The sequence below is a fragment of the Moschus berezovskii genome, chromosome X, assembly GCF_049115385.1.
Source record: "Moschus berezovskii isolate FMDL1 chromosome X, NW_MosBer_1.0, whole genome shotgun sequence".
NCBI lineage: Eukaryota > Metazoa > Chordata > Mammalia > Artiodactyla > Moschidae > Moschus > Moschus berezovskii.
In genome coordinates, this window is record NC_142488.1 from 142,765,231 (window position 1) to 142,776,545 (window position 11,315).

Consider the following 11,315-nt stretch of genomic DNA (forward strand, 5'->3'; position numbering starts at 1 on the left):
TTCCCTGAAGGAATACCATGTGATGCTGGGGGCTTCCTGAACAATAAACGCAACTGGAACAATCATAGGTCTCAGATTATCTGTTCTACTGGATGGACAAGTGAAGTAGTGACAGTAGCCTGCTGTCCAGCAATAACTGCAGTGAGGGGGAAGGTGCAGGAAGTGGCCCATTTTGATCCCTGATCCAGATGATTTCAGGCAACAGGCATTGTAGAAACACAAGACTAGTGACTCCCTGTATGTATTTTAGTCCTTGAGATTTTATAAAATGTTTCCACTTAAATGAGCTACATTGGCTATCCCACCTGTGTAAATGAGCCAGAACAAGAAAAGGAGCTGTGGAAGCTGCGTTTATTTTGAAGGGTCAAATAGCATGTCTTTAAAGTCTCACCATTTAAAGAGAGCTGGACTGTCCAAGAGAGAGCTTGAGTTTATAGTAAAAAACTGGGTTGTGGTCCCAGCTCTGCCATCTATCTGCACAGTTACCTTGAGCTACCTATAGCCTCTCAGCCTTGGTTTCTTCATTTGTAAAAGAGGGGTAATCACCTAATTTATTTGTCTTTGTGTTTTGTGTGGACCAGAGAAGAGGGTTTGAGAGGGCCTGGAGAAACTGAAAGCATTGGGTATGTTAGGTGCCACCTAAGGTGGCCTTCCCAATGATCCCAGAAAGAAAAGCGAAAGAAGTATGGTACTGGCATTAGGCTAGATATGCAGATCAACAGACTAGAATTAAGTGTCCATAAAGAAACACATACTCAAGAAATCAAGTGTTATTGATTTTCAACAAGTGTGCCAAGACCATTCGATGGGAAAGAATAGTCTTTTCAACAAATGGTGGTGAAGCCACTGGATATACACAAGCAAAAGTATGAAGTTGGACCCCTACCTCACATCAAAGACAAAAGTTAATTCAGAGTGCCTCATAGAGCTACATGTGAGAACTAAAACTCTTCTAAGAAACCATAATGGTAAATCCTCATAACTCTGGATGTGACAATAATTTCTCAGATATAGAACAAAAAGCATAAGTGACAAAAGAAAAATTAGATTAGACTTCACCAAAATGAAAAGCATTTGTGTTTCAACAGAATCCTTGCAGAAAGTGAAAATACAACTCACAGAATGGGAGAAAAATTTTGCAAATCATGTATCTGATAATGGACCTGTACCCAGAATATATAAAGAATTCTTGCAACTCAACAATAGAAAATTAAATAACTCCATTTTTTAAAAATGGGCAGAAGATCTAAATAGACGTTGCTCCATAAATGATGTGCAAATGGCCAGTGAGCTAATGAAAATATGGTAAATATAATTAGTCACCAGGAAGTACAAATCAAAACCACCATGAGGTACCATTTCACACCGACGAGGAATTCTAGAACAAAAAAGATGGACAATGACAAGTGTTGGTGGGGATATGGAGACACTGGAATGCTGATGCATTGCTGGTGGGGATGGAAAATGGTCCAGCCACTTAGGGAGACTGTGAGTCCCTCTAAATGCTTAACATGAGAGTTATATGACCCAGCAATTCTAATCCTAAGTGTGTATATCCAAGATAAATGAAAATGTAGGTTCACACAAAAAATTGTGCACAAGTGTTCACAGCAGTGCTATTCATAAGAACTAAAAAATGGAAACAACCCAAATGTCCACTGATGGATGAATGAATAAGCAAAATATGGTAGGTGTATATATATACAATGGAATATATTTAGCCATGAAAAGAAATCATGTACATACCTGAAACTAATATAATATTCTAAATCAACTGTTTCAATTTTTTAAAAAAAAGTACTGATTTATATTGTAACATGGATGAACCTTATAGTAGGTCAAAGAAGTCAGACACAAAGGGTCACACATTGTATGATTTCATTTCTATGAAATGTCCAGAACAGGCAAATATATATAGAGAGAAAATTGATTGGTGGTTTCCCCGGGATTGTGGGGAGGGAGAAATGCGGAGTGAATTCTCATGGATATGGGGATTCTTTGGGGGATTATGAAATATTCTGTACTTAGTGGTGATGACTGGACAGCTTTGTGACTACCCTAAAAATCATTTGATTGTACCTTTTATGTGGGGCTTCCCTGATAGCTCAGTTGGTAAAGAATCTGCTTGCAATGCAGGAGACCCTGGTTTGATTCCTGGGTCAGGAAGATCCCCTGGAGAAGGGATAGGCTACCCACTCCTTCTTGGGCTTCCCCTTGTGGCTCAACTAGTAAAGAATCTGCCTGCAGTGTGGGAGAACTGGGTTTGATCCCTGGGTTGGGAAGATCCCCTGGAGAAGGGAAAGGCTACCCACTCCAGTATTCTGGTCTGGAGAATTCCATGGACTATCCATGGGGTCACAAAGAGTCGAGCACGACTGAGCGACTTTCACTTCACTTTACGTGGGTGAATTTTATCATGTATAAATTATATCTCGGCTTATACCTTAAGCTGTTACTAGACAGAGAGCCTGCTCCGTGTTCTGTGTTGGAGGCAGGGGTGATGGTTGGGAGGGGGCGCTTAGCCCAAGCAGGTTCCCACGCACAGCCCTGAGGCTGGGGCTTTCCTGGTGCTGCCTTAGCAGTCTGAAAAGTTGCCAGCCCTCTCATTCCCCAGCATGTCGGCCTAGTTCCCAGCCCCATCCCATGGTGTGAGGAAGGGCAGGTGGGTGGTCTGCAGCTGTCACTAGAAACACCCCGTGTTTTACTCCCTCGAGGCCCCACGGAGGCAGCTGTAGGACTGAGATGGCAGGGGCTCCATCCTGCTCGTAAACAGCTAGCCCCGGAGGCCTCGGCTTGAAGACTCAGGGCTAACAGTCTCCTTTGGGGGAATGCACATTCCCCGCCCCCCCCTCCTCTGCGGCTTGGCTGATGACGTCTTAGAAGTGATCCCTGGAAGCTCTAACTGGAAATGGAGTGCCTCCCTCAGACTTTCAGAGGCACTTTCCCAAAGAACTCCCTCAGCTCCCCACCCGTGATAGGTGTGATCCTTAGGAAGCTGCTCTAGGGCTATTCCATTGTATCCTGCCCACCCCAGCCTTCTCCCTGGTGTTTTTCCTCCGGAGTGGAGAAGGGTACAGAAGACACTCTGGGAAAGGATCTCCCTCTACAACTCCCACAAGTTTTTGGCAGTGACACAAAGAAGAGGTGGTAGTATTTATTTTGGAAAGGACCTGTGTGCTTGCTTCCCTCATCCTTCCAGTCGCCTGGGACGGGCTCTTGGTTAATTCTGGCTCCCTGTGGGAGGCTTTGTTTCTGAAGCAGGACATGGGACCCTCCGGTCCTGGGTGGAAGCTGACCTTGGAAGTGTACAACCCCATCTGAGATGGACCACAGAGGACCTTGTCAACAAGTCTAGGTTTCTGGTCCCTTTAGCTCAAGCTACTGTGGAGGTTTAATTAATCTTTAAATAAATTGTGTCATAATACTCATAAGCATCAAATTTACCATCTCAACCAGTTTTAAGTGTACAGTTCACTAATGTAAAGTACATGCACATTGTTGTGCGGCCAATCTCCAGAACACTTCATCTTGAAAAACTGAAACTGTACTCATTAAGCAATAACTCTTCATCCCCCTCCCCCCAGCTCCTGGTAATCACCATTTCAACTTTGTCTCTGTGAATTGGATTACTCTACGTAACTACCTCACATAACTGGAATCATGCAATACTTGTCCTTTTGTGTCTGACTTATTTTCCTTAGTATAATGTTCTCAAGGTTCATCCGTGCTGTAACACATGTCACAATTTCCCACTTTTTTAAGACTGAATAATACTCCATGACCATTATATCTACTGCTGTGGGCAGGAATCCCTTAGAAGAAATGGAGTAGCCATCATGGTCAACAAAAGAGTCCTTGGATGCAATCTTAAAAACGACAGAATGATTTCTGTTCGTTTCCAAGGCAAACCATTCAATATTACAGTAATCCAAGTCTATGCCCCAACCAGTAATGCTAAAGAAGCAGAAGTTGAACAGTTCTATGAAGACCTACAAGACCTTTTAGAACTAACACCCAAAAAAGATGTCCTTTTCATTATAGGGACTGGAATGCAAAAGTAGGAAGTCAAGAAACACCTGGAGTAACAGGCAAATTTGGCCTTGGAGCATGAAATGAAGCAGGGCAAAGGCTAATAGAGTTTTGCCAAGAGAACACACTGGTCATAGCAAACACCCTCTTCCAACAACACAAGAGAACACTCTACACATGGACATCACCAGATGGTCAACACCGAAATCAGATTGATTATACTCTTTGCAGCCAAAGATGGAGAAGCTCTATACAGTTAGCAAAAACAAGACCAGGAGCTGACTGTGGCTCAGATCATGAACTCCTTATTGCCAAATTCAGACTTAAATTGAAGAAAGTAGGGAAAACCACTAGACCTTTCAGATATGACCTAAATCAAATCCCTTATGATTATACAGTGGAAGTAAGAAATAGATTTAAGGGTCTAGATCTGATAGATAGAGTGCCTGATGAACTCTGGAAGGAGGTTCGTGACATTGTACAGGAGACAGGGACCAAGATCATCCCCATGGAAAAGAAATGCAAAAAAGCAAAATGGCTGTCTGAGGAAGCCTTACAAATAGCTGTGAAGAGAAGAGAAGCGAAAAGCAAAGGAGGAAAGGAAAGATATAAGCATCTGAATGCGGAGTTCCAAAGAATAGCAAGGAGCGATAAGAAAGACTTCCTCAGTGATCAATGCAAAGAAATAGACGAAAACAACAGAATAGGCAAAACAAGAGATCTTTTCAAGAAAATTAGAGATATCAAGGGAAAATTTCATGCAAAGATGGGCTCGATAAAGGACAGAAGTGGTATGGACCTAACAGAAGCAGAAGATATTAAGAAGAGGTGGCAAGAATACACAGAAGAACTGTACAAAAAAGATCTTCATGACGAAGATAATCACGATGGCGTGATCACTCACCTGGAGCCAGACATCTTGGAATGTGAAGTCAAGTGGGCCTTAGAGAGCATCACTACGAACAAAGCTAGTGGAGGTGATGGAATTCCAATTAAGCTATTTCAAATCCTGAAAGATGATGCTGTGAAAGTGCTGCACTCAATATGCCAGCAAATTTGGAAAGCTCAGCAATGGCCACAGGACTGGAAAAGGTCAGTCTTCATTCCAATCCCAAAGAAAGTCAATACCAAAGAATGCTCAAACTACTGCACAGTTGCACTCATCTCACACGCTAGTAAAGTCATGCTCAAAATTCTCCAAGCCAGGCTTCAGCAGTATGTGAACTGTGAACTTCCAGATGTTCAAGCAGGTTTTAGAAAAGGCAGAGGAACCAGAGATCAAATTGCCAACATCTGCTGGATCGTGGAGAAAGCAAGAGAGTTTCAGAAAAACATCTATTTCTGCTTCATTGACTATGCCAGAACCTTTGACTGTGTGGATCATAATAAACTGGAAAATTCTGAAAGAGATGGGAATCTCAGACCACCTGACCTGCCTCTTGAGAAACCTGTATGCAGGTCAGGAAGCAACAGTTAGAACTGGACATGGAACAATAGACTGGTTCCAAATAGGAAAAGGAGTATGTCAAGGTTGTATATTGTCACCCTGCTTATTTAACTTATATGCAGAGTACATCATGAGGAACGCTGGGCTGGAAGAAGCAGAAGCTGGAATCAAGATTGCTGGGAGAAATATCAATAACCTCAGATATGCAGATGACACCACCCTTATGGCAGAAAGTGAAGAGGAACTCAAAGGCCTCTTGATGAAAGTGAAAGAGGAGAGTGAAAAGTTTGGCTTGAAGCTCAACATTCAGAAAACAAAGATCATGGCATCTGGTTTCATCACTTCATGGGAAATAAAAGGTGAAACAGTGGAAACAGTGTCAGACTTTATTTTTTTGGGCTCCAAAATCACTGCAGATGCTGATTGCAGCCATGAAATTAAAAGACGCTTACTCCTTGGAAGGAAAGTTATGACCAGCCTAGATATCATATTAAAAAGCAGAGACATTACTTTGCCAACCAAGGTCCGTCTAGTCAAGGCTATGTTTTTTCCCATGGTTATGTATGGATGTGAGAGTTGGACTGTGAAGAAAGCTGATCGCCGAAGAATTGATGCTTTTGAACTGTGGTGCTGGAGAAGACTCTTGAGAGTCCCTTGGACTGCAAGGAGATCCAACCAGTCCATCCTAAAAGAGATCAATCCTGGGTGTTCATTGGAAGGACTGATGCTAAAGCTGCAACTCCAATACTTTGGCCACCTCATGCGACGAGTTGACTCACTGGAAAAGACTCTGATGCTGGGAGGGATTGGGGGTAGGAGGAGACGGGGACGACAGAGAATGAGATGGCTGGTTGGCATCACCGACTCGATGGACATGAGTTTGAGTGAACTCCGGGAGTTGGTGATGGACAGGGAGGCCTGGAGTGCTGTGGTTCATGGGGTCGCAAAGAGTCAGACACGACTGAGCGACTGAAATGAACTGAACTGAACTGAACTGAGTGGGTATAGACCATATTTTGCTTGTCCATTCATCCATGGATGGCACTTGAGTTGCTTCTACCTCTGGCTATTGTGGGCTTCCCTGATAGCTCATTTGGTAAATAGTCTGCCTACAATGCGGGAGATCTGGGCTCCATTCCTGGGTTGGTAAGATCCCCTGGAGAAGTGAAAGGCTACCCACTCCAGTATTCTGGCCTGGAGAATTCCATGCAGTCCATGGGTGGCAGAGTCAGACACGACTTTCACTCTCACTTTTCACTGGCTATTGTGAAAAGTGTTACTATGGGCATTGGTATACAAAAATCTCTTTGTAATTCTGCTTTCAATTCTTTTGGGTATCTACCCTGAGTGGTGGAATTGCTGCATCATATAACGATTCTGTGTTTAACTTTTTGAGGAGTCACCATACACTTATACACTTTTCCATAGTAGCTGTACCACTTTACATTCCTACTGATGGTGCCCAAGTGTTCCATTTCTCCACATCCTCACCAACACTGGTCATTTTCTGGAGTTTTGTTTGTCTGTTTTTTTTTTTTTTTTGATAGTAGCCTAATGGGTGTGATGTGAGATCTCATTGTGGTCTTGATTTGCATTTCCCTGATGATTAGCGATGTTGAACATCTTTTCCTTTGCTTATTGGCCTTTTGTATGTCTCCTTGTGAGAAATGTCAATTCAAGTCCTTTGCCCACTTTTTAATTGGGTTGACTTTTTTCTTGTTGAGTTGTAGGGGTCCTTTGTGCATTCAGCATATTACTCCTTCACCAGATATGCTCTTTGTAAATACTTCCTCCCTTAGCACAGCTTACCTGTTCACTCTGTTGATTGTGTCCTTTGATGCACAGAAGTTTTAAATTTTGATGTAGTCTAATTTACCTGTTTTTACTTTTGTTGCCTGTGATCTTGTCACATCTAAGAAATCATTACTAAATCCAATGTCAAGATTTCCCTCTGTTGTCTTCTAAGAGTTTTATAGTTTTAACTCTAACATTTAGGCCTTTAATCCATTTTGAGTTAATTTTTGTTGTGTGGTATAAGATAAGGGTCCAACTTCATTATTTTGCATGTGGATATCCAGTTTTCCCTGCACCATTTATTGAAAAGATTGACCTTTCCCCATTGAATGATCTTTGTACCCTTGTTAATAATCATTTGACCTTATATGTGAGGATTTGTTTCTGGGTTTTCTATTCTATCCCTTGGACTATATGTCTCTCTTTATGCCAATACTACACTGTTTTGATAACTGTTTTAAAATCAGGAAGTGTGAGTCTTCCAACTTTATTCTACTTTTTCAAGATTGTTTTGGCTATTTGGGGGTCCCTTGAACTTCCATATGAATTTTAGGACTGATTTTTCTATTTCTTCAGAAAGAATGCCATTGGGATTTCAATAGAGATTGCATTAAATCTGTATATTGCTTTGGGTACTATTGATATCTTAATAATATTAAGTCTTCTAATCAATGAACACAGATATCTTTGCATTTATTTGTATCTTTAATTTTTTCAGCAATGTTCTGTGGTTTTCACTGTATAAGTCTCTCATCTCCTTGGTTAAATTTATTCATAAGTTTTAAAAGTTCTTTTTGATTAATAATCTTCGCTAACAGTGGAAACAGTGTCAGACTTTATTTTGGGGGGCTCCAAAATCATTGCAGATGCTGATTGCAGCCATGAAATTAAAAGACGCCTACTCCTTGGAAGGAAAGTTATGACCAACCCAACCTAGATAGTATATTAAAAAGCAGAGACATTACTTCAAAAGTCTGTCTAGTCAAGGCTATGGTTTTTACCGTGGTCATGTATGGATGTGAGAGTTGGACTGTGAAGAAAGCTGATCGCCGAAGAATTGATGCTTTTGAACTGTGGTGCTGGAGAAGACTCTTGAGAGTCCCTTGGACTGCAAGGAGATCCAACCAGTCCATTCTAGAGGAGATCAATCCTGGGTGTTCATTGGAAGGACTGATGCTAAAGCTGCAACTCCAATACTTTGGCCACCTCATGCGACGAGTTGACTCACTGGAAAAGACTCTGATGCTGGGAAGGATTGGGGGCTGGAGGAGAAGGGGATGACAGAGAATGAGATGGCTGGATGGCATCACCGACTTGATGGACATGAGTTTGAGTGAACTCTGGGAGTTGGTGATGGACAGGGAGGCCTGGCGTGCTGTGATTCATGGGGTCGCAAAGAGTCGGACACGACTGAGCGACTGAACTGAACTGAACAAAATTTTATTCAGGTTCAGTGGCTAACTGCTGAGATTCATGTTTTTCGTCTGTCATTTCTCCCTCTCATATATTCTCGCTCAATTTTGATCTTGGATCTCTAAATTTCTCAGTGTTTGGAAAGTAGCATGTTATTTTCCAGGTTTCCCTTGTGGCTTAGCTGGTAAAGAATCCGCCTGCAGTGCAGGAGACCTGAGTTCGATGCTTGGGTTGGGAAGATCTCCTGGAGAAGGGAAAGGCTACCCACTCCAGTATTCTGGCCTGGAGAATGGCGTCGCAAAGAGTCGGACACGACTGAGCAACTTTCACTTTCATGTTATTTTCAACATAAATCAGCCCAGCCCCTATAAATAAAAAGATAAAACTCTTTTTAAACATCTGTTTTGAATAAAACAAACTTTAATGTAACATGAAATAGTTTCCTCATGGGGCTTACTTCCTCAAAAAATTTTTAGTGTTTGAAACTGAGATTTGTAAATAAAATTCATAATTGGGGGCAGAGGGAGGGTATCTTGTGAGTTGACCTTTCTTCTGAATGGCTTTGTTTGGCTGTGTGATCTCACTGGGGCCTGGGGCAATTTTCTCACCAGGCTGCTTGTGGACTAACCTCAAAGCCATTCCTGAACACCCTCTATTTGCCTAGTGATGATGAGGGAGACAAACAGAGCTGGCCCATGGAAACACTGTGATGTCATAATCCCTGCATGTCTGGTCCCTGTGTCCAAAACGCCCTGGGGAAAAAAAAAGTCTGAGTTTCTCTCTGTGTGTAAGTATTTTCCTGTTCCATTCCTTGGCTCAGACTCCACCTAGCACCTGGGAAAATAGACACTGTGGAGCAGCAGGGCTTCTCTAAGGAGGCCCCAACTCAGCACTGAGTTAGGCGGGAAACTGGAAGGGAAACAGCAGCACTAGTTCTCTGTCTACAGATGAACACAGGGTCCAGGTGGACCCACGGTGCCCTGGAGTCCTTCCGCGTGCACCCCAGCTCTCTGGTAAATTCAGTGGTGAGAGAGAAGTCACTGAAAACTTACTGTCCCTGAGCCCACGAACATCATGTTCTATTTCTCCAGGGCTCAGCTCTCTGGCCTCTTCCATCCAGGTAAGCACTCCCATCCCACCCCTGCAGAGCTGGGTCATCATCCTCTCCTGGCGATGGCTGTTCCCTAGCCCCACCCAAGCTTTTGCCTTACAGCTCACCCTTGGTATGTGTAGGGCAAGCTGCACCACCCTTTCCCCTTCAAGGCCCTGGGCCTTTTGAAAACAACCAGCCAACCAAACAACCAAAAACAGATGAACAGTTGTGGACACCCTCAGGAACCTTAACTGAGGCTACTTCATCCCACTCCTTAACCTTCAACTTTACTGAAGTATAATTTCTATACAGTGAAATTCACCTATTTCATGTCTAGAGTTTAATGAATTTGGGGCAATTGTATACGATCATGTAATCACCATCTCGGTCAAAGCATAAAACATGCCCACCACCCCCAAGACTCCCTTCTTTGCCCTTCGCATATCTGTGGCCCCACAAATCTGCTTTCTGTTAGTATAGTTTTGCCTTTCCCTAAATGTAGTATACGTGGAATCATACAGCATATAACATTTTGTGTATTTATTCTACTTAGTGTAACATTTTTGAGATTCATTTCTATTGTGGCATGTTTTAGGGATCTTCCTTTTTGTTGCTGAGTAGTATTGCATTGGGCTTCCCTGGTGGCTCAGAGGTTAAAGCATCTGCCTCCAATGCGGGAGACCCGGGTTCGATCCCTGGGTCGGGAAGATCCCCTGGAGAAGGAAACAGTAACCCACTCCAGTATTCTTGCCTGGAGAATCCCATGGATGGAGAAGCCTGGTAGGCTACAGTCCACAGGGTCACATAGAGTCGGACACGACTGAACGATGGAATGGAACGGAGTATTGCATTGTGTGGACCTATCTTTGTTTAGTCATTCATCAGTTGATGGGAATCTGAGATGTTTACCTCCAGACTATTATTTTTAAAGGCTACTATGAATATTTGAATACAAGTCTTTTTAGGAGCATAAGATTCCATGTGTCTTGGATAAACACCTAAGAGTGATATTGCTTGGTTGTGCGTACATTTAACTTTATAAATCACTGCCAAACTTTTCTAAAGTGCCTGGACCATTCTCCTGAGGCTGCTTTTTAAATAAAGGGCAAGGGTGGGGAGGAGGAGACAGAAGGACCTAGTGGTTCTTTTAGAAGCAGAAGTTAATCTGAGGCACTCATGTGTTTATACTGCTCAATAAGCTTATGAAGTAGACATTAATATCCCCATTTCACAGATGAGGAAATCCAGGTTTAGAGAGATGTACTTGCCCAAAGTCACACACTCAACAAATGGAAGAGCTAGAATGAGCCCAGGGGCCTTCATGCCAATGCCCAGGGGCCTGCCTCCTCCGTCTCCTGCCTCTTCCCACCAGCCACCTAGCAACTTGGGCTTACTGCTGCCTCATCACCCTATAGCACCCTCCCCTCTGTCTTCGATGAACTAGAACACAGCAATCCTGGGAAATGGCCTTCAACTCCCTTTTTCCGAGGAAGCAGCTAACAATCAGAGAGGTGAGGTGACACTGCCAAGGCTAACAGC